Raw genomic sequence first — 27,644 nt, 5'->3', positions numbered from 1 at the left:
GTCCTTCTGAGGTCAGTGGTGCTGCTGGGTCCTGTGCTGTGTCCTGTTCAGTCCAGTGGTGCTGTGTCCTGTGCTCTGTGCTTCTAAGGGCATAGTTATTTCCCCAATATTCCCCTGTGTTTAAAAAAATAAAAAAAAGTTTTTTTAAAAAATACCAAAAACTACTTTAATATTTTTTAATTACCACAAAATTTTCACAACCAATCCTGCAGTATAAGCCCATTGGTACTGCAATATTACCAAGTTCACACATTCAGCAGTAAAAGTCCAGTGGTACTGCAATATTACAAAGTTTACACATTCTGCAGTATCAGTCCAGTGGTGCTGTGTCCTGTGCTCTGTCCTGCTGAGTTCCGTAGTGCTGCTGGGTCCTGTGCCGTGTCCTGTTCAGTCCAGTGGTGCTGTGTCCTGTGCTCTGTGCTTCTAAGGGCATAGTTATTTCCCCATTATTCCCAAGTTTTTAAAAAATAAAAAAAAAAGTAAAAAATAATAAAAAATTTAAAAAAAAAAAATATATAATAATTATAACCAAATTTGCAAAACCAATCCAGCATTATAAGTCCATTGGTACTGCAATATTACCAAGTTCACACATTCTGCAGTATCAGTCCAGTGGTGCTGTGTCCTGTGCTCTGTCCTGCTGAGTTCCGTAGTGCTGCTGGGTCCTGTGCCGTGTCCTGTTCAGTCCAGTGGTGCTGTGTCCTGTGCTCTGTGCTTCTAAGGGCATAGTTATTTCCCCACTATTCCCAAGTTTTTTAAAAATAAAAAAAAAGTAAAAAAAAATAAAAAATTAAAAAAAATAAATAAATATAATAATTATAACCAAATTTGCAAAACCAATCCAGCATTATAAGTCCATTGGTACTGCAATATTACCAAGTTCACACATTCTGCAGTATCAGTCCAGTGGTGCTGTGTCCTGTGCTCTGTCCTGCTGAGTTCCGTAGTGCTGCTGGGTCCTGTGCCGTGTCCTGTTCAGTCCAGTGGTGCTGTGTCCTGTGCTCTGTGCTTCTAAGGGCATAGTTATTTCCCCACTATTCCCAAGTTTTTTAAAAATAAAAAAAAAAAGTAAAAAAAAATAAAAAATTAAAAAAAAAAAAAATATATAATAATTATAACCAAATTTGCAAAACCAATCCAGCAGTATAAGTCCATTGGTACTGCAATATTACCAAGTTCACACATTCTGCAGTATCTTGTGCTACATATAATGGAGACCAAAAATTTGGAGGATAAAGTAGGGAAAGATCAAGACCCACTTCCTCCTAATGCTGAAGCTGCTGCCACTAGTCATGACATAGACGATGAAATGCCATCAACGTCGTCTTCCAAGCCCGATGCCCAATCTCGTAGTACCGGGCATGTAAAATCCAAAAAGCCCAAGTTAAGAAAAAGTAGCAAAAAGAGAAACTTAAAATCATCTGAGGAGAAACGTAAAGTTGCCAATATGCCATTTACGACACGGAGTGGCAAGGAACGGCTTAGGCCCTGGCCCGTGTTCATGACTAGTGGTTCAGCTTCACCCACGGATCTTAGCCCTCCTCCTCCTCCCCCCCCTACAAAAAATTGAAGAGAGTTATGCTGTCAGCAACAAAACAGCAAACAACTCTGCCTTCTAAAGAGAAATTATCACAAATCCCCAAGGCGAGTCCAAGGGTGTTGGTGGTTGTCAAGCCTGACCTTCCCATCACTGTACGGGAAGAGGTGGCTCGGGAGGAGGCTATTGATGATGTAGCTGGCGCTGTGGAGGAACTTGATGATGAGGATGGTGATGTGGTTATTGTAAATGAGGCACCAGGGGGGGAAACAGCTGATGTCCATGGGATGAAAAAGCCCATCGTCATGCCTGGTCAGAAGACCAAAAAATGCACCTCTTCGGTCTGGAGTTATTTTTATCCAAATCCAGACAACCAATGTATGGCAATATGTAGCTTATGTAAAGCTCAAATAAGCAGGGGTAAGGATCTTGCCCACCTAGGAACATCCTCCCTTATACGTCACCTGAATAACCTTCATAGTTCAGTGGTTAGTTCAGGAACTGGGGCTAGGACCCTCATCGGTACAGGGACACCTAAATCCCGTGGTCCAGTTGGATACACACCAGCAACACCCTCCTCGTCAACTTCCTCCACAATCTCCATCAGATTCAGTCCTGCAGCCCAAGTCAGCAGCCAGACTGAGTCCTCCTCAATACGGGATTCATCCGAGGAATCCTGCAGCGGTACGCCTACTACTGCCACTGCTGCTGTTGCTGCTGTTAGTCGGTCATCTTCCCAGAGGGGAAGTCGTAAGACCGCTAAGTCTTTCACCAAACAATTGAACGTCCAACAGTCGTTTGCCATGACCACCAAATACGATAGTAGTCACCCTATTGCAAAGCGTATAACTGCGGCTGTAACTGCAATGTTGGTGTTAGACGTGCGCCCGGTGTCCGCCATCAGTGGAGTGGGATTTAGAGGGTTGATGGAGGTATTGTGTCCCCGGTACCAAATCCCCTCGAGATTCCACTTCACTAGGCAGGCGATACCAAAAATGTACAGAGAAGTACGATCAAGTGTCCTCAGTGCTCTTAAAAATGCGGTTGTACCCACTGTCCACTTAACCACGGACATGTGGACAAGTGGTTCTGGGCAAACGAAGGACTATATGACTGTGACAGCCCACTGGGTAGATGCATCCCCTTCCGCAGCAACAGCAACAGCTGCATCAGTAGCAGCATCTACAAAATGGCTGCTCATGCAAAGGCAGGCAACATTGTGCATTACAGGCTTTAATAAGAGGCACAACGCTGACAACATATTAGAGAAAATGAGGGAAATTATCTCCCAGTGGCTTACCCCACTTAGACTCTCATGGGGATTTGTGGTGTCAGACAATGCCAGTAACATTGTGCGGGCATTAAATATGGGCAATTTCCAGCACGTCCCATGTTTTGCCCACACCATTAATTTGGTGGTGCAGCATTACCTCAAGAGTGACAGGGGTGTGCAGGAGATGCTTGCGGTGGCCCGCAAAATTGCTGGACACTTTCGGCATTCAGCCAGTGCCTACCGCAGACTAGAGGCACATCAAAAAAGCTTGAACCTGCCCTGCCATCACCTCAAACAAGAGGTTGTGACGCGCTGGAACTCCACCCTCTATATGCTGCAGAGGATGGAGGAGCAGCAAAAGGCCATTCAGGCCTACACAGCCACCTACGACATAGGCAAAGGAGTGGGGATGCGCCTGAGTCAAGCGCAGTGGAGACTGATTTCCGTGTTGTGCAAGGTTCTGCAGCCATTTGAACTTGCCACACGAGAAGTCAGTTCCGACACTGCCAGCTTGAGTCAGGTCATTCCCCTGATCAGGCTGTTGCAGAAGCAGCTGGAGAAAGTGAGGGAGGAGCTGGTAAGCCATTGCGATTACAGCAAGCATGTAGCTCTTGTGGATGTAGCCCTTCGTACGCTTTGCCAGGATCCGAGGGTGGTCACTCTTTTAAAGTCAGAGGAATACATTCTGGCCACCGTGCTCGATCCTCGGTTTAAAGCGTATGTTGTGTCTCTGTTTCCGGCGGACACAAATCTACAGCGGTGCAAAGACCTGCTGGTCAGGAGATTGTCCTCTGAAGAGGACCGTGACATGCCAACAGCTCCACCCTCATTTTCTTCCACATCTATGGCTGCGAGGAAAAAGCTCAGTTTTCCCAAAAGAGGCACTGGCGGGGATGCTGATAACATCTGGTCCGGACTGAAGGACCTGCCAACCATTGCAGACATGTCTACTCTCGCTGCATTGGATGCTGTGACAATAGAAAAAATTGTGGATGATTACTTTGCTGACACCATCCAAGTAGACATGTCAGACAGTCCATATTGTTACTGGCAGGAAAAAAAGGCAGTTTGGAAGCCCCTGTACAAACTGGCTCTATTTTACCTGAGTTGTCCCCCCTCCAGTGTGTACTCGGAAAGAGTTTTTAGTGCAGCAGGGAACCTGGTCAGTGAGCGGCGAAGGAGGTTGCTTCCTCACAACGTTGAAAAAATGATGTTTATAAAAATGAATAATCAATTCCTCAATGAAGTACAGCACTGCCCTCCAGATACTACAGAGGGACCTGTGGTTGTGGAGTCCAGCGGGGACGAATTGATAATGTGTGATGAGGAGGAAGTACACACTGTAGGGGGAGAGGAATCAGAGGTTGAGGATGAGGACGACATCTTGCCTCAGTAGAGCCTGTTTAGTCTGTACAGGGAGAGATGAATAGCGTTTTTGGTGTGGGGGCCCAAACAAACCAATCATTTCAGTCAAAGTTGTTTGGTAGGCCCTGTCGCTGAAATGATTGGTTTGTTAAAGTGTGCATGTCCTATTTCAACAACAGACCTCTCAACTGCAGCTCATCCCTCCTCTGCGGGGATAATGTCTCCTGTGCTCTGACACGTCACTCTGTGTACTCTCAGCCTCAGGATCTGACACTACAGCTACCATGCCTCTTGTAGCAGCCCTCACTCCAGGGCCTCTTCCATGTGCAGTGTCCCCCTCTCTCTTGGGTTCACTATAGTGGCATGGAGTTCTCCCCCTCATCCAGGGCACACATTCCTTGCCCTGGCTCAGTCACCACGCTCAGACTTCCAGGCAATGCTGGGGGAGCCTGGGAGCTTCCACCCCAGGTCCCCAGCTACAACTCTCCTCTCCTGTGTCTTCTCTCTCTTTCTGACACTTTAAAGATCGTGCCTTTAAATGAAAAAGTCAGTCTTCATTGCACGACTATGTGCAAGTGCAACAGGGACATTTTTTTGGGTTTACAAAGTCAAACAATAACACTACGACCCTGTCTGTCTGGGGTCTGTCAATGACGAATTGTCTGGAGCATGTTTGGAGGAGGTATTGTGGCCCCGGTATCAAATTGGGTACCGGGGCCACCCCACTATGCAGTCCAGATACTTGTTTGGTGGAATTCCGACACGTGGAGGGTTTTTAAATTATATTGTGGCCTCGGTACCAAATTGTGTACCGGGGCCACCACACTACGCAGTCAAGATACTTGTTTGGTGGAATTCAGACCAGTTGAGGGTTTTATTATTATATTGTGTGGACCACTCTATCTATACCACACTACAACTCTATACCACTCTATTTCCTACTTTAATTCTATTTAATTCTATTTCCTACTTTAATTCTATTACTAATTAATTACCATAAAGAGGAACAAAAAAAAACAATTTTACCAAAAGTATAATATGACTTAGACTTACAAACACTACACTTTAAAGATCGTGCCTTTAAATGAAAAAGTCAGTCTTCATTGCACGACTATGTGCAACAGGGACATTTTTTTGGGTTTACAAAGTCAAACAATAACACTACGACCCTGTCTGTCTGGGGTCTGTCAATGACGAATTGTCTGGAGCATGTTTGGAGGAGGTATTGTGGCCCCGGTATCAAATTGGGTACCGGGGCCACCCCACTATGCAGTCCAGATACTTGTTTGGTGGAATTCCGACACGTGGAGGGTTTTTAAATTATATTGTGGCCTCGGTACCAAATTGTGTACCGGGGCCACCACACTACGCAGTCAAGATACTTGTTTGGTGGAATTCAGACCAGTTGAGGGTTTTATTATTATATTGTGTGGACCACTCTATCTATACCACACTACAACTCTATACCACTCTATTTCCTACTTTAATTCTATTTAATTCTATTTCCTACTTTAATTCTATTACTAATTAATTACCATAAAGAGGAACAAAAAAAAACAATTTTACCAAAAGTATAATATGACTTAGACTTACAAACACTACACTTTAAAGTTCGTGCCTTTAAATGAAAAAGTCAGTCTTCATTGCACGACTATGTGCAACAGGGACATTTTTTTGGGTTTACAAAGTCAAACAATAACACTACGACCCTGTCTGTCTGGGGTCTGTCAATGACGAATTGTCTGGAGCATGTTTGGAGGAGGTATTGTGGCCCCGGTATCAAATTGGGTACCGGGGCCACCCCACTATGCAGTCCAGATACTTGTTTGGTGGAATTCCGACACGTGGAGGGTTTTTAAATTATATTGTGGCCTCGGTACCAAATTGTGTACCGGGGCCACCACACTACGCAGTCAAGATACTTGTTTGGTGGAATTCAGACCAGTTGAGGGTTTTATTATTATATTGTGTGGACCACTCTATCTATACCACACTACAACTCTATACCACTCTATTTCCTACTTTAATTCTATTTAATTATATTTCCTACTTTAATTCTATTACTAATTAATTACCATAAAGAGGAACAAAAAAAAACAATTTTACCAAAAGTATAATATGACTTAGACTTACAAACACTACACTTTAAAGTTCGTGCCTTTAAATGAAAAAGTCAGTCTTCATTGCACGACTATGTGCAACAGGGACATTTTTTTGGGTTTACAAAGTCAAACAATAACACTACGACCCTGTCTGTCTGGGGTCTGTCAATGACGAATTGTCTGGAGCATGTTTGGAGGAGGTATTGTGGCCCCGGTATCAAATTGGGTACCGGGGCCACCCCACTATGCAGTCCAGATACTTGTTTGGTGGAATTCCGACACGTGGAGGGTTTTTAAATTATATTGTGGCCTCGGTACCAAATTGTGTACCGGGGCCACCACACTACGCAGTCAAGATAGATAGATGCGTATTGCGTATCATAGATAAAGTACATTCAGTGGTGTGGGGCAAATTGAAAAATATTCCAAATGCACTGACATTATCAAAAACAAGAGGTTGTCACACGCTAAAACTCCAACATGTATATGATGGAGAGGATGGAGGAGCAGCCGTATGTGTAGTGTAATGCAGATCTGTTGAAGGTTTTTTATATATTTTATTGTGGTGCCCAGTGCCCACTCCTCTACGCAGTCCAGATACATTTATTGGTGCGAATCATAAAAGTTCAGGGTTTTTAATATATATTGTGGTGACCCACTCCTCTACGCAGTCCAGGTACATTTATTGGTGCGAATCATAAAAGTTCAGGGTTTTTAATATATATTGTGGTGACCCACTCCTCTACGCAGTCCAGGTACATTTATTGGTGCGAATCATAAAAGTTCAGGGTTTTTAATAGATATTGTGGTGACCCACTCCTCTACGCAGTCCAGGTACATTTATTGGTGCGAATCATAAAAGTTCAGGGTTTTTAATATATATTGTGGTGACCCACTCCTCTACGCAGTCCAGGTACATTTATTGGTGCGATTCATAAAAGTTCAGGGTTTTTAATATATATTGTGGTGACCCACTCCTCTACGCAGTCCAGGTACATTTATTGGTGCGAATCATAAAAGTTCAGGGTTTTTAATAGATATTGTGGTGACCCACTCCTCTACGCAGTCCAGGTACAATTATTGGTGCGAATCATAAAAGTTCAGGGTTTTTAAGATATTGTGGTGACCCACTCCTCTACGCAGTCCAGGTACAATTATTGGTGCGAATCATAAAAGTTCAGGGTTTTTAAGATATTGTGGTGACCCACTCCTCTACGCAGTCCAGGTACAATTATTGGTGCGAATCATAAAAGTTCAGGGTTTTTAAGATATTGTGGTGACCCACTCCTCTACGCAGTCCAGGTACAATTATTGGTGCGAATCATAAAAGTTCAGGGTTTTTAAGATATTGTGGTGACCCACTCCTCTACGCAGTCCAGGTACAATTATTGGTGCGAATCATAAAAGTTCAGGGTTTTTAATATATATTGTGGTGACCCACTCCTCTACGCAGTCCAGAAAGATACCTTGTTGCAACGTTTTGGACTAATAACTATATTGTGAGGTGTTCAGAATACACTGTAAATTAGTGGAAATGCTTGTTATTGAATGTTATTGAGGTTAATAATAGCCTAGGAGTGAAAATAAGCCCAAAAACTTGATTTTTAAACTTTTTATGTTTTTTTCAAAAAAAATCCGAATCCAATACCTTAAATCCGAACCGAGACCTTTAGTCAAGTGTTTTGCGAGACAAATCCGAACCTCAAAAATAACGAAAATCCGGATCCAAAACACAAAACACGAGACCTCAAAAGTCGCCGGTGCACATCCCTAAAATGGATAAGTTGCAATTAAACATTGCTTGCAGAAAGATGTGCTCACATTCAGATCAGTAATTACTGCCAATGAAGTGGAAAAGCTGGAATAAATTTAGGCAAAACACATGTAAGCTGGACTCAAGGAACCAAAATTACATACATGAAGGGAGAAGCCGGTGAGCTGTAATGCATTACACTGCATACACTGTACTAGGATGCATTATGACAACCATGGAAACCAAAAGTTCAGCAGGTTTAGACAATTGGACACAGCACATACAGGGAAGGAGTACACTCACTAGTATGGAGGTAGACAGCAGCAGGTGAATTCGTACCAGCCAATACAGGAACGGAACATACCATTATGTCAGTGGAAGATAGCAGCAGGTGGAAACTAGGGGTGTGCACCGGCCACTTTTGGTGTTTTGGGTTTTGGGTTTTGGGTTCTGATTAGCTTGAGGTTTTGGGTTCTGATTTGTTTTGCCAAAACACCCCACGAAAGGTTTTGGTTCTGATTTAATGTTTTGGGTTCTGATTTTTTTTTTAAAAAAAAGCATAAAAAGTGCTAAAAACCATTTTTTTTATTTTTTTTTCACTCCTACACTATTATTAACCTCAATAACATTCATTTCCACTCATTTCCAGTCTATTCTGAACACCTCACACCTCACAATATTGTTTTTAGGCCAAAAGGTTGCACCGAGGTAGCAGGATGACTAAGCTAAGCGACACAAGTGGGCGGCACAAACAGGTGGCCCAACACGTGGCAGGATCAGTGGACTTAAACAGCAGTACCACTGGACTTATATGGCAGGATCAGTGCCTTGCTTGCAGTCTCCTAGGTAACGCAAATAATCTGTACAAATATGCACACAGGGGCATGGCCAGTAAAATATGGAATACATACCACAATCAGTAACAGAAATGAATTTACCTTAGGATTTACATCACAAAAGTTTTAATAATTACATTCATAGGTCTAAGTAAGGGAGTAATGGCTGTGTGAGCTCATGATATAACAGAACCCATCTTTATACATAAAGAGGCACTTTGTAGTGAATCCTGAAAGCATAGAGAATTAATGGAAGGTTTGGAGATCTCCAGGTACATGAAGAAAAGTATTGTGAGATTTGCTTTGGGAATAGCACATGAAGCAGTTTAGATGACCACATTATGTAGCTTGAGCTTGGAGACAAACATTCGCCTTATGGTGGTTTCCCTTCTTTGTGGACTCTACCTGGGCTTCACTAATGCGGTCCTGTCTCATCCCACAGCGAGGACATCCTTTTGCACCACTTGTGGTGGTTCCTCTGAATTCAGTTACTATCCCTTGTGTCAGTTAAGCCCTTCAACCATCTCATCATAGAAAACATTCAACTTACCAGACTCGGCCACCTGAGAGATGTGGACGCCCTGCTCCCGTTGCTATAATTCCAGCATTATGAGATTCACGTCGGGATAAATAAAACCTTGCGAGATCCGACGGCGTGATGACGAGGTTTTGGCTCGTTCTGAGGTTCTTTATCGGCAGGAAACCCCGGACAGTGCTCGGATCCGGGCTCGGATCGGCACTGTTCGGGGGGGTTCTGATTTAGTAATTCCGGACCCGCTCATCTCTAGTGGAAACGGACACAACCAATACAGGAACAGAGCACAGTAATAGGTCTGTGCTAGATAGCTGCAGCTGGAATCATACCAGTCAATACAGGAACGGACCATAGCATTAGGTCAGTGGTAGATAGCAGCAGCTGGAATCGTGCACAGTCAATGCAGGAACGGAACATAGCATTAGGTCAGTGGTAGATAGCAGCAGCTGGAATCGTGCACAGTCAATGCAGGAACGGAACATAGCATTAGGTCCGTGCTAGATAGAAGCAGGAGGAATCGTACCAGCCAATGCAGGAATGGAGCATAGCATTAGGTCAGTGCTAGATAGCAGCAGGTTGGATGGTACCAGCTAATGCAGGAGCAGAACACAGCATTAGGTCAGTGCTAAATAGCAGGAGGTGGAATTGTACCAGCCAATGCAGGAACGGAACATAGCATTAGATCAGTGCTAAATAGCAGCAGGTGGATTCCTACCAGCCAATGCAGGAACGGAACACAGCATTAGGTCAGTGCTAGATAGAAGCAGGAGGAATCGTACCAGCCAATGCAGGAATGGAGCATAGCATTAGGTCAGTGCTAGATAGCAGCAGGTGGATTCCTACCAGCCAATGCAGGAACGGAACACAGCATTAGGTCAGTGCTAAATAGCAGGAGAGGTGGAATTGTACCAGCCAATGCAGGAACGGAACATAGCATTAGATCAGTGCTAGAGAGCAGCAGGTGGATTCCTACCAGCCAAAGCAGGAACGGAACATAGCGTTAGGTCAGTGCTAGACAGCAGCAGGTGGAATTGTACACAGCCAATGCAGGAACAGAACATAGCATTAGGTCAGTGCTAGACAGCAGAAGGTGGAATCGTACCAGCCAATGCAGGAACGGAACATAACATTAGGTCAGTGCTAGACAGCAGAAGGTGGAATCGTATCAGCCAATGCAGGAACGGAACATAACATTAGGTCAGTTCTAGAGAGCAGCAGGTGAATTCGTACACAGCCAATGCAGGAACGGAACATAGCATTAGGTCAGTGCTAGACAGCAGAAGGTGGAATCGTACACAGTCAATGCATGAATGGAACATAGCATTAGGTCAGTGCTAGATAGCAGCAGGTGGAATCGTACACAGCCAATGCAGGAACGGAACATAGCATTAGGTCAGTGCTAGACAGCAGCAGGTGGATTCCTACCAGCCAACGCAGGAACGGAACATAGCATTAGGTCAGTGCTAGACAGCAGCAGGTAGATTCCTACCAGCCAGAGCAGGAACGGAACATAACATTAGGTCAGTGCTAGACAGCAGGTGGAATCGTACACAGCCAATGCATGAATGGAACATAGCGTTAGGTCAGTGCTAGACAGCAGCAGGTGGATTCCTACCAGCCAGAGCAGGAACGGAACATAGCATTAGATCAGTGCTAGACAGCAGCAGGTGGATTCCTACCAGCCAAAGCAGGAACGGAACATAGCATTATATCAGTGCTACACAGCAGCAGGTGGATTCCTACCAGCCAGAGCAGGAACGGAACATAACATTAGGTCAGTGCTAGATAGCAGCAGGTAGAATCGTACCAGCCAATGCATGAATGGAACATAGCGTTAGGTCAGTGCTAGACAGCAGCAGGTGGATTCCTACCAGCCAAAGCAGGAACGGAACATAGCATTAGATCAGTGCTAGACAGCAGCAGGTGGATTCCTACCAGCCAAAGCAGGAACGGAACATAGCATTAGGTCAGTGCTAGACAGCAGCAGGTGGATTCCTACCAGCCAGAGCAGGAACGGAACATAGCATTAGGTCAGTGCTAGATAGCAGCAGGTGGTACATGAGGTTAAGTGTTAGGAACCCCTCCAGCCGGCACAACACAACCCGGAGTCTACTCTGCCAGTCAGGTGTTCACTGGAGCCCCTGATGGTGGGGACAGACTGGGCTGCAGACTGACAGAGGGTCGTGAAGTGTGTACCGGCTGGGGAGAACCCAGGCAAGAAGAGTCAGGTCCACGCAGAGGTCAAAGGTCGGCAGCAGGTAACAGTAACAATGAACAAGCTGAGGTCAGAGGTCACAGGCAAAGTAGCAGAACGAGTAAACGCGCAAAGGATCAGGGTCACAGGAAACACAAGCGAAGTCAAATACGAAGCCAAGGGTCATACACGGGAAGTCAAAACGTAGATACAGGAAACAGGAACTGGAACAAGCAGGTCAGCAGACTGGAGCACAGAAGCTATAACCGGCAATGAGGCAGCAGACCTCATTGCCTTAAATACAACCCACAACCAATCAGAACCTGCCCCTAGACAAGGCCACACTTGTAGGCTAATTGCCAGCACCTAGCAAGACCAATCAGGGTTTAGCCCTGAAATCCACACCTGCAGGCTAATGCCTGCTAATTCAGCCACAGGCTAAATCTGCCTGATTGTCCCTAGAGCGCATGCGCGCCTGGCTGCCAGGACACGGCGCTGAGGAAGCGTCCGACCGTTGCCTTGGCAACGGTCGGGAGTTGGAAGGAAATGACGTCCCGGTCGTCATGGTGACGGCCGGGACGTTAGGACCGACAGGAAGCGAGCCGCGGCGGCTGTGAGTACCGCCGCGGCTCGTGACATTAAGTCTACATTTTGCATTTTGGCCCAGCCAGACTGCAAAGGTAAAAGTGACTCATAAGCTAAATGATCCCGTCACACAACAATGTTGGTCATGGGGTAGTTATCTTGTGTGAAATTGTGTAACGGACGGTAATAGGGTAATGTAGTAAGGTTAAGAGAGTGGTTGAGGAATATTATAAGCTTGTCTGAAGAGGTGGGTTTTCAGAGAAAGCTTGAAAGTTTGTAGACCAGAGGAGAGTCTTATTGTGTGAGGGAGAGAATTCCATAGAGTGGGTGCAGCCCGAAAAAAGTCCTGTAACCGGGAATGGGAGCATGTAATGAGGGTGGATGAGAGACGCAGATCTTGTGCAGAACGGAGTTGCCGAGTTGGGAGATATTTTGAGACAAGAGAGGAGATGTATGTTGGTGCAGCTTTGTTGATGGCCTTGTAGGTTAGTAAAAGTATTTTATATTGGATTCTGTAGAAAACAGGCAACCAGTGTAGAGACATACAGAGTGATTCAGCAGAGGAATAACAATTTGCATGGAAAATTTAGCCGCTGCGTGCAAAATAGATTGTAAGGGTTTGAAGTCTGTTTTGGGGAAGACAAGTAAGGAGGGAATTGCAATAGTCAATGTGGGAGATGATAAGTGCATGAATTAAGGTTTTTGCAGTGTCTTGTGTGAGATATGTGCGAATTCTGGACATGTTTTTTAGATGTATATAACATGATTTAGATATAGAGTCAACGTGGGGAACAAAGGATAGGTGTGAGTCAAGGATTACACCCAGGCAGCGAGCTTGTGGGGTGGGATTTATGGTCATGTTATCAACAGAACTAGAAAAGTCAGGTATGCTCTTGATGGGTATTATTAACTCCGTATTAGAAAGATTACTTGAGTAATTAAGTATTAAAAGAAAGAATGGAAATGAATATTAGACATGAGACAAAAAAATTGTCTAGGTAACAAATAGTAAATCAGAACTCAAGAAGAAAAAGTAAAACTTATAAAGGCTGCTGAGGTTTTAACATAAATGGAAAGGGAGAGGTATGGAAGGGATATAAAGAAGAATGAATGGTAAACTGGGAGCCGGAGGGTCAAGTGAGGATTCATCAGAGGAAAAAAAAAAGGATTCTAGTCTAAGTAAATTGTAGAGAGAAATAAGTCATTTTTATCGGATGCACTATGTTATTAAATTAGATTGTGCAATCAATAAATGTGACTTCTTCTTTCTTTCTATAATAACATTAGTTTTAAACTAGTCACGTGGATGGCACTATGCCGATAATATTTGTAATAAAAAAACAATATTCTTAGTAGGGGAAGTTATATCTAAAAATATAAAAGTTATTAGTGCGGTTAAATTCCCTCCCCTCTACCCCTAAGTAAATAAGAGATACGATAATAACAGAGGAATGATAAGGTTGCTTAAATATTACAAAGGGTCTGAAGCTTTAAAAAATTCCAAACATGGGCCCCACATGTCAGTGAATGATTCACTGGAGTCTTTAGGTATGCTAGTCATAAACTCCATTGTCTAAACAGACCATATTGTAATCATTAGAGAGTAGAGCGCAGAGTCAGGATATTTCCATTTGGAGATGATCAGACAAATAGCCGCTGACTGTCACGCCCAATAAGGTGCTGCCTGTTGAAACTGGAGGCGCAGAGTGTAACGCACCCCTTCACCAGGGACCCCCGCAACAAGGTATGGATTTTTCTGCTAGGGACGTGCAGGTCACGGTTCTCCAGTACAGCTGCCAGAGAAGCAGAAGGTAGAATGGTCAGGTGATCCAGGTCAGAACCAATAAAATTCTGGTGAATTTGCAATTTTAATATTAAGTAGGGCCCTAACTAGATTTCTAAGCTCTGACGAGAAAGTATGTAGTTTAGGGCAGCTCCACCAAATATGTCTGAAGGAACCTGTCTGCCCACAGTTCTCCAACAAAGTTCAGGTGAAGAAGGATATATGGTATGTAATCTGCAGTGACAAGGTATCGGCGATAATACATTTTATAAGCATTTGCTTTGATGCAAACAGATATTGAGGTTTTTAGCTAACCTTGGCCCAATCTCCAGAGGGCAAGGTCACTCCCATGTCATGCTCCCATTTATTGTGCTGTGCATCCTTCCCTTGAACTGAGTGGAAGACCAAAGCAACGTACATAATGGAAATGAATTTATTGTAATTGTGATGAAAAAGACAAATAGATTGTCTTAAACCAGCAGTCACATGAGCTTGCATGACATGTGTGACAAAATCTACCACCTGCTCTGTTTAAAATTTATTAAAACTCTCCCTGTCTATCCCCAGGGCACAGGGGAAGGGGGGGGGGGCTGCCAGGGTGCCCGGGCCTCTGCTGGCAGCAGGGTCACACGGAGGATTTTTAAGGGCGGATTTCCCCTCCACCCACAAAAAAAAAAAAAAAAAAAAAAAGCGAGAGAGGCAGCTCAGTTTCGGCAGCACTGTACTATACAGCAGCTGCAGCGCTGTCAAAGAAGCGTCCACGGCGGTGCTGTATACATGCGGCTGCTATATAGTACAGTGCCGCTATGTAGGGGCACTTCTTTAGCGGAGGGGAGTTGTTTATGGAGACCCAGAAACCCCTCCTGCCTGCGCCTCTGGGCAGGTAAGCTATATTTTTTTTAATTTTTTTTTCCTTTTTTAAAAATTATTTTTTCTTCACTGTACGTGGGTGACGTGCGGGCGCACATGCACGTGGGGGGGAGGGGCAGTGTCTGGGCCTATGGTGAGGGATTTGGAAATCTCACTAGATTTACAGCTGCACTGCTCACTCTGCAGGATCAGCACAACTTCGGTAAGTTTGCTGGGGCATTTAATTATGTGTTTGGGTGGTTAATGATGTTCCTGGGGGATTAGTGAAGTGCTTGAGGGGTTAATGATGTTCCTGTGGGTTAATGATGTGTTTAGGGGGGTTAATGATGTTCCTGGGGAGTTAATGATGTGTTTTGGGGGGTTTAATGAAGTATTTGGCGGGGTTAATGATATTCCTGGGGGGTTATTGAAGTGTTTGGAGGGGTTAATGATGTGTTTGGGGGAGGGGTAATGATGTGGCGGGGGAATGGGGGGTGGGTAATGATGTGTTTGGGTGTTATGATGTGTCTTGGGGAGGACGTGATTTTGCTGGTAGTTGGTGTGATTTGGCTAGGGGGTAGCGTAATATGGCTGGGGGTGGAATAATAAATTTAATGTTTTATTATAATGTATGTATTATATACTGCGTGGTCTGTGTTATGTACTGTGTTCACTTATTACCCGGTTTTCAATATTTCACATACCTATACATTTTCCAAACAGGTCCCAGGATGCCTACAAGAATCCAGTACCAGGCTGTGAAAACTGCAATAACAGGTAAGTGAGAGGAACACTGTTTTAATACATAAAGAATATCGTGGCTGTGCATTTTTACTGGTAGTACAGTAAAAATATCCGCTCCTTTTTGCTCTCACCTCTATGACGCGCAAGCAAAAATCAGCGAATATTTCACAAAAAAAATACATGCAAAATTTCTCCGTGGCTGTTCCTGAGACACTGTGTGTATTTTTTAGTAATTGAATATTCCCAATATATCATGTTTAAACAGCCACGCCCCATGTTGACCGCATCTCCAAGACTGTGGCCTCACCCCCTTAAACAGTGCTGCCCACCCTACTCTTCCTCTTGATGGCCCTGTCTACCCCACACACTAACTATACCTTACCAATTGTGCGACCTCCAAGGTTTTTTGTGAAGAACTCGCACTCTTACTGAATAAGCCTTTGGTTCTCCCTTTAAACCGACGTAATGACATACAAAGATGTAATACAATAGTTTCTTGTAAAATAAAAAGGAATAAACCACAGCAATTGTAAAACTTACGAATGATCCATTTTCTTTGCTGGGAGAAGCACGAATAAAAGGGACATTCCTCAATATGAAACTAACTCCAAAAGTGAACAAATCTGTTAGATTAACAGGACATGCAGCAGGTGCCCACAGCCCACCTTCCTGTGAGGTCAGAACCAGAAAGCCTGTCTAAATGCAAATTACTTGTTTATGACCTCCGAACCGACCCGGCTCCTTTACTTTCGCACGCCCTCGGAATTGAAAACGAGACAAGATGTCATAGTTATGTCGTCGGATATCGTACCGCCCTCCACGATGATCCAGCGCCATTTCACAGAGGGACACAGAAGGGGTAGCACAGTTCTTGGCAGTCTCTAAAGCAGTTGGGCAGTGCCATAGGTAGAATAGAAAGAGGAGGGGTAGCAGTGTTCTTCAAAGTCTCCAGTGACATTCAGGAGAGCTCCATTGCTCCATTGCTAATTGTCATTGCTGAAATAGAATTAATAGGTCTGGCAGGCTTGGTCTTCTAACTCTGCAGTCACGTTGTACTGTGATATATAGGTAACACACAAAGAGGAGAGCTCCATTGCTAATTATCATTTCTGAAATACAAATACTAGGGCTGGCAGGCTTGGTCCTCGAAGTCTGCAGTCTCTCTTTGAAAGTGTATGAAAATAATATTGTGACCTGTGAGGTGGTCAAAATTGATTGCAAATGACTTGAAATTAGTGTTATTGAGGTTAATAATAATATAGGGGGATGTGATTTTAGCAAATAAAAATAGGGATTTTAGAAAAAAATCGGGATCCAAAACCAAAACACGCAAGGGCGGTTTTGCCAAAGCCAAAACCAGAACACAAAGTTAATCCAGATCCAAAACCAAAACCAGAACACTGGGTTCAGTGAACATCTCTACTTCTTTCAAGTATTCTACATTACCCAGAGTTCATGTTTGTGCAAGTACTCTGCACTTCCTGCAATATTCTGCATCAAGCAAGAGTGCTTACCTCAGTAAGAACTTTGCACTATCTGGTGTCTATTCTGCAGTACCAGTGGCTTTACCAGTATCCCCAGTTCTGTTGCTTTTGCCTTGGCTGGATTAACCACAGAGATTTCTGGGCTAAAATGATGTGCAAAATGTTGTAATTGTAAATATTGGAAGAGATGATGGTTAGAGAAACCGAAACGCCTACAGATCTCCGGAGAACCTGAAAAAACACCAAGCGAGGAAATATCTGAGACAAGCAAATATATTTATTGTTCCAAGTAGTGAAGCTCTTGGGATGCATTCCTGGACAGAAAGCTGCGTTATTCTAGAGAGGAATGACTCTTGAGGTTAATGAAAAGAGAGAGAAATTTAAATTGCCCTGTCCCATATACTGCAAGAAAAAGAGAGTTTTGGTAAGTCCCTATAAACTGACAGATGCAAACAACAAGGGATCCATAGCATTAATTTTTTTCTATACCCATCAGCAATGCTGTCTGTCCTGTTATATATGTTAATAATCAGTTTTTAGCTATGTATGTGATTGCTTTGTCTATTTATTTAACAGCCAGGTAGGTGCTATATTTTCGCTATGATTTGCCATATGATAAATGGATTTATTTTTATTCACTTTGTAGTAATAGTGTAATTTTATTCCTCTGCTGTGATTTGTTATTACTCGTATATATATAGAAAAATCCACATACACTGCCACAGAGAAAAGCCCAGTGGTACATCCAGTAGGTTTGTTTTAGTGTTCTTTATTGTCTCTACTTTTAACTTCTTTTTTTTTTTAAATATTTACTCTACTGCCACCCCCTAACACCACGAACCACACTTCTGCTTTCAATTTACATCCTATCCCAGCTGCCGCGCTTACAGTAAATGTATAGATGATACTACTGATTCTTTGACTCCAGTCGTCAACTGAGGGCTATTTCCATCTCAAACTGACCAATGTGTGGGCAGTTCTTGAAACTTTCACACTCAATTCCATAAGGAAGGCACAATAAATAGTGGGGTTTCAGCACCTCAGCTGCCAACAAGGGTCTCAGGAACAGTAACATCCGCTTCCAATCCACTCGTAGGGCCTGAGTCATTGCGGAGAGCAAAACATGAAAAAGGAGCAAAATTGCACCTTGGAAAAACCATGTTGCATTGGAGGGGGAGGTAAATTTAAAATGTGGGGACAGATTTATACATGGGATAGGGCATATCCTAGATCAGTGATGGCTAATCTGTGACACGCCAGGTGTTGTGAAACTACAAGTCCCAGCATGCTTTGCCAGCTATCAGTTATCTACTGGCAAAGCATGCTGGGGCTTGTAGTTTCACAACACCTGGAGTGTCACAGGTTAGCCATCACTGTCAGGGCTGGATTAAGGGAAGGGAGGCCCCCGGGCTAAGGATACTGTGAGGCCCCCCCCCCCCCCATGAGGTCCCTCCAGTGAACTTACCGCCTTCCGTTGTTCTACTCCCTGTAGCAATTACGCGGTAAGTCCTACAGTGACAGCAGCCAGTTAACAGCATAACATTTGCTGTTAGCAGCTTACCATTTTCCTTGAACAAGTGACAGTCAGAGACCCGATAAATGTCGGCGGGCCCTCCAGCTGCCCGAGGCCCCTGGGCTGTAGCCCCTTTAGCCCTATTGTTAATCCGGCTCTGATCACTGTCCTAGATCAACTTTAAATTTTAATGTAAAAATAAAGCTAGCAAGTATCTGTGTGCTACATGAAAAAACAGCCAGTATTTAACTTATGTGCAAAGTAATAAACTAATTTGCACCCCTTGCATTGTAACATGGTTTGTCCAGGAGTTTTTTGCTCTCGTTAATGACTCAGGCCCTTAGTGTGGCATTTAAATGTTGTCTTCTGACATCAGAACACTTTACAAATGTTATTAAGAGAAACATGAAATGTCCATAACATTTTATAAGAATATATTTTATTGAATTTCTCAATGCATTATATCACATGTGTATTTTAAGGATATTCATTGCACATCAGATGCCAGTGTCCTATATAAAGGCTCTTAGATCCCCTTGTTGTACTCTCATATTCTTAGAATTCAAAGTTCTTTGCAAAACCCGCAACGTTTCTGCAGCTTTTTCTACAGCAGCAAATGGGCAATTCATGACTTTTAGGAATGGATAATGGGTCATTCTGATGAACTGTGAGCATGCGCAATAAATAAGAGGCACCTCTTTGCAGTGTTCTGTTATTGTATCCAGCACTAATGTGGCTATGTAATTACTCTCACTGTAATGTATCAGCAGCCGAACAGTAGATAACCCCCAAACACTATCAGAAGAAACTAAGATCATAGCCATGATTGGGCAACATGATGGCTAAGTGGTTATCACTTCTTCCTTACAGCACTGGTGTCATGAGTTCAATTCCCGACTATGGCCTTATGTGTGAGGAGTTTGTATGTTCTCCCTGTGTTTGCGTGGGTTTCCTCCGGGTGCTATGGTTTCCTCCAACACTCCAAAAACATAATGGTAGGTTAATTGACTGCTAACAAATTGACCCTAGTCTGTGTGTTTGTCTGTGTCTCTGTCTGTGCGTGTTAAGGAATTTAGATTGTAAGCCCCAATGGGGCAGGGATTGATGTGAGTGAGTTCTCTGTACAGTGCTGTGGAATTAGTGGCGCTATATAAATAAATGGTGATGATGATGATGATTACCGTTGAGCAGAGACATATTCGTTTTCAATGGAAGGGTTCTGTATTGTCATTAGGTCATAAGTGGTAATGCAGGATGTTTTTATATTTTAAATCTTTCGGGAAATATTCCTTAGCTTGTAGAGTGTGTGTATTTTATACTCATCCATAAACACCTCACTGTTCTGCATTCTTTTATCGTATGCTACTGTTGACACCTGAGACTATAACACTATGTATCATTGTACACATAACTTTTAATCATTCACAGGACAGTAAGTGACCTGCTGTCCAAGATCTGTCTTAAATAAAGTCAATCTGGGCTTAGTAAAGATCATCATCATCTCTTTATTCATACAGCACCACTAATTCCACAGCGCTGTACAGAGAACTCACTCATATCAGTCCCTGCCCCATTGGAGCTTACAATCTAAATCCCCTAACTTACACACACACACAGACTGAGAGAGACTAAGGGTAATTTAATAGCAGCCAATTAACCTACCAGCATGTTTTTGGAGTGTGGGAGGAAACCCACGCAAACACAGGGAGAACATATAAACTCCAGACAGATAAGGCCATGGTCGGGAATCAAACTCATGACCCTAGTGCTGTGAGGCAGAAGTGTTAACCACTAAGCCACTGTGCCACTTACTTATATAGAAGCGAATGATCAGAAGAACTAATAAAAGTCGGGCAAAAGTTTTATATATATATATATATATATATATATATAAGTTTTATATATATAACAAGCAAAATTGACTTATCTTGTACGGTCATTTTGTCGGTCAAATCAGTTTTCAGCCTCTAAGTTCACTACGAATTAGTGACCTTACCTCACACAGAAGGCACCCAGGGCACATTCTGCTAAATGGTCCCTGTATGATGCACTTTTCAGGATAACAGCAAAAAAAAAAGTAAATGTCAGCTTAGTGCAGTCCTATCCAACCTGTGGCTCTCCAAGTGTTGCGAAACTACAAGTCCCAGCATGCTTTGCCAGTAGGTGGCCAGCTGATAGTTGGCAGAGCATGATGTGACTTGTAGTTTCACAACACAATTCCTGGGGAGCCACAGATTGGCCAGGCCTGGTTCAGTTTTTAAATACTCTAGCAATGACACACAGAGGATTGCCGGAGATCACAGGGTCACTGTCATCTGACCTTGGGCACTGTATCTCCCTGTGTCCTAGTACCAAAAAGTATATTACAAGCTTGATTATAATGGGACTGATATATACATCACAGTATGAATTTATCTGCATGATATTATACAAATCATAATAATCTGTTTCTAATAAGACAGCAAACTTAAATTATCTAAGAGATACAGCAAGTTACGTTATTTAAACACTTGGAGCATGTTTGTAATAATGTCAACACTAAAGAGAAATAGAATGTTTTTTTCTTTCAAGACTTGATTCAAGACTTAGGATAATAAATGTGGGGAATTCTCAATAAGAGGAACCTCCTCCAACTCAAATTGGATACGTCAAGACCATAAGCCACTTCCCCATTCATTTCTTATGCAGACTCTCGAGATCTCGAGGCAACATTGACTTGACAGAGAGCGTCTCTATCAGCAACTGGTTTAGTTGGATTTTACTTTCTTAACCCAACAAGCAAAGCACAAAACCTGTAAGTTGTTACTTTGTAATCTGGTATATTTGCATACAGTTATGAACTGGACATACACGTTTTATATTTTTATCTTTTGGGAGGTATTTATTTTTAAAGTTGGACACATTCCCAGTTGCTTCCTACTTTTTACGGCTGTTATTTAAATAATGATCATAGTTGTGTGGATATGTAATGATCTAAAAATAAAAAAATTACACAAATGCATATTTCTAAGGAATTGTAGAACTTAAAAAATAAATTATCCATATTAAACTTTGTTGTTGACTATGTGTGACATAGATTAGGTGAAAGAGAATGTATGTTTATGCTGATTTAAAGAGGGGATTGAGTGTGATAGCTTTTGAAAGATAATTTCACCTTTGCTGTAGTTTATGTATCTAATGCAGTATTTATGTTATTAATGTGGAATATAACAGTGTATCTATTGCTGGTGCTTAACTATCTATCTATCTATCTATGGATCTATCTATCTCATATCTGTCTCTTTTATCTGTCGATCTATCTATTTATCTAATATGTCTCATATTGTCTATGTATTTATCTATCTATCTCATTTCTTTCTCATATATGTCTGTCTCATCTATCTATCTATCTATCTATCTATCTATCTATCTATCTATCTATCTATCTATCTATCACATGTCTATCTATCTATCTAATCTGTCTGTCATATGTCTGTCTATCTATCTATCTATTGATCTATTGATCTATCTATGTATCTATCTATCTATCTATCTAATCTGTCTGTCATATATCTATGTATCTATCTATCTAATCTGTCTGTCATATGTCTATCTATCTATCTATCTATCTATCTATTGATCTATCTATGTATCTATCTATCTAATATGTCTGTCATCTATCTATCTATCTATCTATCTAATCTGTCTGTCATATGTCTATCTATCTATCTAATCTGTCTGTCATATGTCTATCTATCTATCTATCCATCTATCCATCTATCTGTCATATGTCTATCTATCTATCTATCTATCTATCTATCTATCTATCTATCAATATGTCTGTCTATCTATCATAGGACTTTTCAAAAGTGATGAGCATGTATTTATATACAATAGACAAGGACAATTAGATGTACTATAATATTTGTTTATACAATAGATTTATTATAAACATTTATTTCATATCTGTATGTTCCATATAAATGATGATAACAGTGGTCTGTTTTGTTTAGATAAGGAGTGTGGAGAGGTTATGGTGCTAGTTAGTTTTAGGTACTGTAGCTTCGGGAAGGTTAATTCAGTAAAGTAGTGGTCACTGTTAGATGCTGGGACACTTCTGTTTTAGCCCCATGATCCAGCAATGCAGACAGGTCACATCTCGGTAGAGCTCATTTCTGAGCATTTATATTCTGTACAGGTCAAACCACCTGACTTCTCAGGTGCATGGTCCTGAAAAACAGGCTACATATTTATACAGTTTTATACATATTTATACATATTTATACAATCTTACAATGCTGTATATAAAGTGTCCATTTCCGTAAAAATTTTTTGTAAAAAAACCATATTATTTGACCTTGTTTATTTATTATTAAAGATCATAAAACAACAACTAAAAACACCTAATATTTATAAACCACGGCACAGGAAAACATTAAAGCATGTGTTGAATTTACTTTATTATATACAGTGGCAATGTAATTTATTGTTACATATGATTACCTCCATACATTACAACCCGTTCAATAATAAAACATCTAGTAACACCTAAGATTTAAATGGAAAGCCTTGTTATACATTGATGCAATGCCAATATTCTGAGAATTGTGTTATTCTTATGTGCAAACCATATTTTAGATGTAATCTGTAATTTAACACTATGCTGTTTTCTTAGTTAATGTCAAATAAGTATTTATATTATATATACACAATGACAAAGATAGCTTTATGGAAGGAACTGGATGACCTAACCCTTCCATGAGTGGATAATTCTATTAGTATAGCAGTTTGATGTGAAACATATACTAATTAATTGATTGTGTAAATGCATGTTTTGCTGTGTAGTGTTTTCTAATGAATATGTCCCTTTAAGGACTGTTTCTTGTGCTTTAAAATAATGCACATGGGCACATAGATTGTTTTTACAAATCTATCTATGCAAATGACCTGATGGTGTCATGGAAGTAGCCTGCCTGTGTGATTGCTCAGATATGAAGTGGCCACACCCCTGAAACGTCAGATTGTTTGCAAATAAATACTTTTGTAAGACAGTTTCAATAGACACTTAGACACTGTGCATTGTTTGATCTTGTTCCTGAAAGTGATCTAGGAGTGCAACATATCTCAGACTTGTGCCAGGTAGGATGATGATGATTATTATTATTTTTTTTATTATTATTATTATTATTATTATACTTTTATTTACACACAGAGGGTTAGAGAATACAACAAGATTACAAAACTGGCAAAATTCTATAAGTACAAACAACAAATTGACATAATTAGAACCCACAAAACTCTATTAGAGAAACAATTGCCAAACAATTCCGTTTTTTCGTGACATTGCAATATTAAACTGTTTTAATGAAGAAAACCAGGATCACGTTTAAATAGATGTATATGAACATGAAAATTAAATGCATGTTTCATTTTCAATTAAACTCTAGTTTATAGCATGTCCTCGCTGCAGATCTCTAAAACATGTCTGGTTTTTCCCTGTTTCCCTTTTCTTTTCTGTTCTTACTAGGAACTTCCTCTGACCGTCTTTTCTCTATGACTGTTATTTAGCATTATCAGTTTCCAGTTTCAATAACTTTCTCATGTTGAATACACTGCAGGCTGATTACTATAACGAGATGATGGCAGTGAGAGTGCCATACAGAAATCACAGGTAGTTCACTAGGAGGAGCTTGTGAAATATCTCAGATTTATTTTCACTTCCCTTTCGTCATGTCTGAGGATCGTTTCGTCATTGTTTCCTCAGGGCATTGGCAGTGTCAGACTATTTTCTACTATTCTACTATACATATTCTATCCCCAGGAAACTCTGCCACGTTTTATGTTAGAGTGCGACGCTATCTATATATATATGAAATGCAAAAAAATAATATCAGCTTTGTTTCTAGGTCCTATATTTGCACCATACTTTGATTTTCATACATATCTGTCAGTTATTTCTGCTTCCAGCTTAAGACATTTTCAAACACCTGTCGTTTCATGTTATAAGCATGTGTGTAATTGTACTGTACAGCGCTTCCATGTATTAAGAGGTGGATAAACTACTGCTCCGATTAGCCTTTTAATTGTTAAATCAGAGTTTCCAAATCCAGTTCTAACAGTGCTTGTTTTCTGTATGTCCTTGTTGGAGCACAGTATTCATTACTGGCACAATGTGACAGGTCCACAGGTGGAGGTAAATACTAGTCACCTTAGTCACCTGGAAAACCTGCACTGTTGGGGCTCCCTGAGGACTGGGATTTGGGAAATCCTGGGTTAAAAAAATTATGAGAGAGAGGCTGGAGGAAATTGGGTCTTTTAATACTATTAACGGAACAGCATTTTCAGTAATATATTAACTCTTTATACATACTATTGCCATCTGTAATAAAGACAGTCCTCATGCACAGTCCACTATTTAAAATAAAAAACAGATAATGAAATACAGCCCCAGGCTGGTCAGGGCATGACTGGTGTCTCTATAGAGGGCGGCCTGAGAAACCAGCGTGCCCCTGCTCCCTGAGGCTACCGGCCTAGCAGCGAAAAGAGTTTTTTTCCTGGGCTGTTGGGGTCGGGTTAATAAATAAGATCAGCACCAACATTGCATCCCATTAGTCACACTGTAATGGACATTTTGCATTTCATGAATGACCTCCCCTCATATACAAGGTAGACTGTACTTGACCTAGCGAAATGTCACAACAGGTTTGTTCGTTCAGAGAATCAGTAATTGCTCAGTGCATACTGCCAGATTTACGTGAAAGTCTGTATCACATTCCAATTCACAGACTAAAACTTTCCCTGAGTCAAGGTATGCAATGCTCCAGTAGACTTTCTTGTTTTACCAGTTTACATGTTACACTTATTACAGCGCAGGTGTTTATAATAAAGCATTTTGGTATCATTCATCCTGTTATTTACAGCATAGTATTGTACAGTCTAAGAAGAATTGCAAAGGTCACTTCCAAGCGCAGAGATTGTATACTTTATGTAAATCAATAACAAATACTAATTTATCACTTATCACTACTAACATGTAAATAAAAAGAATTACCTTTTTAAGTACCATGGTAAAAGAATGGAGAGTGAGGTGTAGTTAAGGGCAAACATATGGCACATTATTGCCCAGCCAAGCATCACGATTTTAGGAATGATATTGATAAAGACAATTATGCCACATAAACGTGTGGAGAGAAGCAAGAATGGAATTTATCTCTCAGAAAAGAATTGCTCTTATTAATAACGTTTTGATTACTATTCTGCTTTATACATGTTTTTTTTTGCCAGCATCTCTTAACACCATACTTGCTAACTTTTCCGTGTTGGCTTCAGGGAGATCCCGGGGGAGGTGGGTGTGCGGGGAAGAGGGGGGGCGGGCCTTGACGAGTTGCATCATTTTGGTCCCGCATGCGATATTTGTGCCATTAAGCCCCCCCCGGCACTTATATATTGCGGGGGCAAGAAGCGGGAGGTTGCCCTGCTCTCCCAGGAATGCGGGAGTCACCCTGACATTCTGGGAGAGTAGGCAACTATGTGTTAAAGAAAAGCAGCGAATGAATCTCTAGAGACTGGAGTGTCTTTTACATTTCTGTCTCCATTACTGAAGTCATGTTGTCTTACCTGTCAGTCTTTGATTAAATCTTGGTCTCCATGAAAATGGCCACCTCCATAGGCATCAATACATGGACATAGGACACAATTTCTGAACTGTGTCATCATGCCACAGATGGCGAAGCCAACCACGTCTTGTACTGGCTCAGCATCAGGGAGAATGCCAGACTCTTCAGGGAGTGAGGGAGATCACCCCTATTTCAGGGAGTCTCCCTGACATTCAGGGAGAGTTGGCAAATATGCTTAACACATATATTTAAATGGAGTGAGGATTTGGGATCAGTCCTTTGTGTGTTTTGGGGCTCAGTATTCCCTTTTATAGATGGCTGGGTAAATGGTGGTTTAGTAAAGCGCAGGATAAAATCCCAAATTCAATGTATCCAGGGGAGTTTTATGAATTTTGTGGGCCTGTATATAAGAGTAGTGTTTAACCCTCTTGCATATGTTCTCACCACTGTCCCCTTGTCTATATGCTCCCACACCAGCTGTATTTAATATAAACTCATTTCCCGCACAACACCACCCCCCCTGTAATTCCATCCACCCTACCTTCCCTCTAATTTAACAGCCCCCACTATCCCTCTTCATCATCCTGTTACTCCCTTCATTACCCCCAACCCTGCTACTCATCACATCATGGAGCATACCTTGTTGGTTGACATATTAATAATTAAGAATATTTGCATATACAGTAAATGAATATATGTGCATTTACTGCTTTGTGGCAGTGATTGCTATTTTCTTTTTATTAGACCTTCTTTAGTTAATGGGTACCGCTGTTAGCCTGTGCCGGTGTAATATTATAATGTCTTAAACTGTCATAAAGAATCACATACATAGTTCGATCTGGCCTCTGAGCTGGACCACTGAGCGTTTGGATCTCTATCAGATAAGGACAATATCCTGCTGTTCTCTGCTAAGACCGAATAGTGGGAACTATCAGGGCATCTTTACCACAACTGGACAAAGACCACATACAGGACAAGATGCAGTCTTCATCCAATCCCATATATCGGCTTTCTTGGCCAACATTTGATTGGTCAGGTGGCCTCGTGGGACCGATACACTCTGTGATTCATGGCCAGTTAGGTCTAAAACAGCCTAATTGGCAATCAAAATTGTAAAGTGTGTGGGTACCTTAATAAGAGCCTGATTCATCAAGGCACCTATCTGCCGATATTGAGCGTATCGTACACAAAATTAAATTGCGAATGCCCATAGCCCGGACCTATGCCAGTAAGCGTAGCCTTGTCTGCTGCTTCATTGTATGCAAAGGACAGTTACTACAGCCTACAATTTCGAAGAGTGATCGGGAAGTTTTGCCATAGCCAATTTACAGTAAGAGCGTGCCAAACTCGAGCGCACACAGTCATGTCTAAATCAAGCTCCGTGCATCTTAAAGTTGCTTGCTTTTCTGCCATTTATCTTGCACCAGCTATAGGACTAGTCCTGATCACTAGTGATGACAGTCTCGTATACATGCTCTAACATATGTCTGCAATCA

At 41.8% G+C, this 27,644-nt stretch overlaps 1 protein-coding gene across 5 annotated transcripts in view; it reads left to right on the top strand.

Annotated features, from left to right (window-relative positions):
- Positions 1-21,249: 21,249 nt before the first annotated feature.
- The window catches only part of CD86 (CD86 molecule), a 45,757-nt gene continuing 39,362 nt past the window's right edge, over positions 21,250-27,644 (top strand). For 3 of the 5 annotated variants that reach the window (XM_075197337.1, XM_075197335.1, XM_075197339.1), the window contains exon 1: positions 21,250-21,347. The gene's annotated coding sequence lies outside the window, so the exon portion shown is untranslated. Of the gene's footprint in view, positions 21,348-23,596; positions 23,672-27,644 lie in introns of those variants that run through there. The other 2 variants (XM_075197338.1, XM_075197336.1) reach the window with 1 other exon arrangement.

The sequence above is a fragment of the Mixophyes fleayi genome, chromosome 2 (genome assembly GCF_038048845.1).
Source record: "Mixophyes fleayi isolate aMixFle1 chromosome 2, aMixFle1.hap1, whole genome shotgun sequence".
In the NCBI taxonomy this organism is placed as follows: domain Eukaryota; kingdom Metazoa; phylum Chordata; class Amphibia; order Anura; family Limnodynastidae; genus Mixophyes; species Mixophyes fleayi.
Note: the sequence above shows the minus strand (reverse complement) of the source record. Positions and strands in the feature narration are given on the sequence as shown.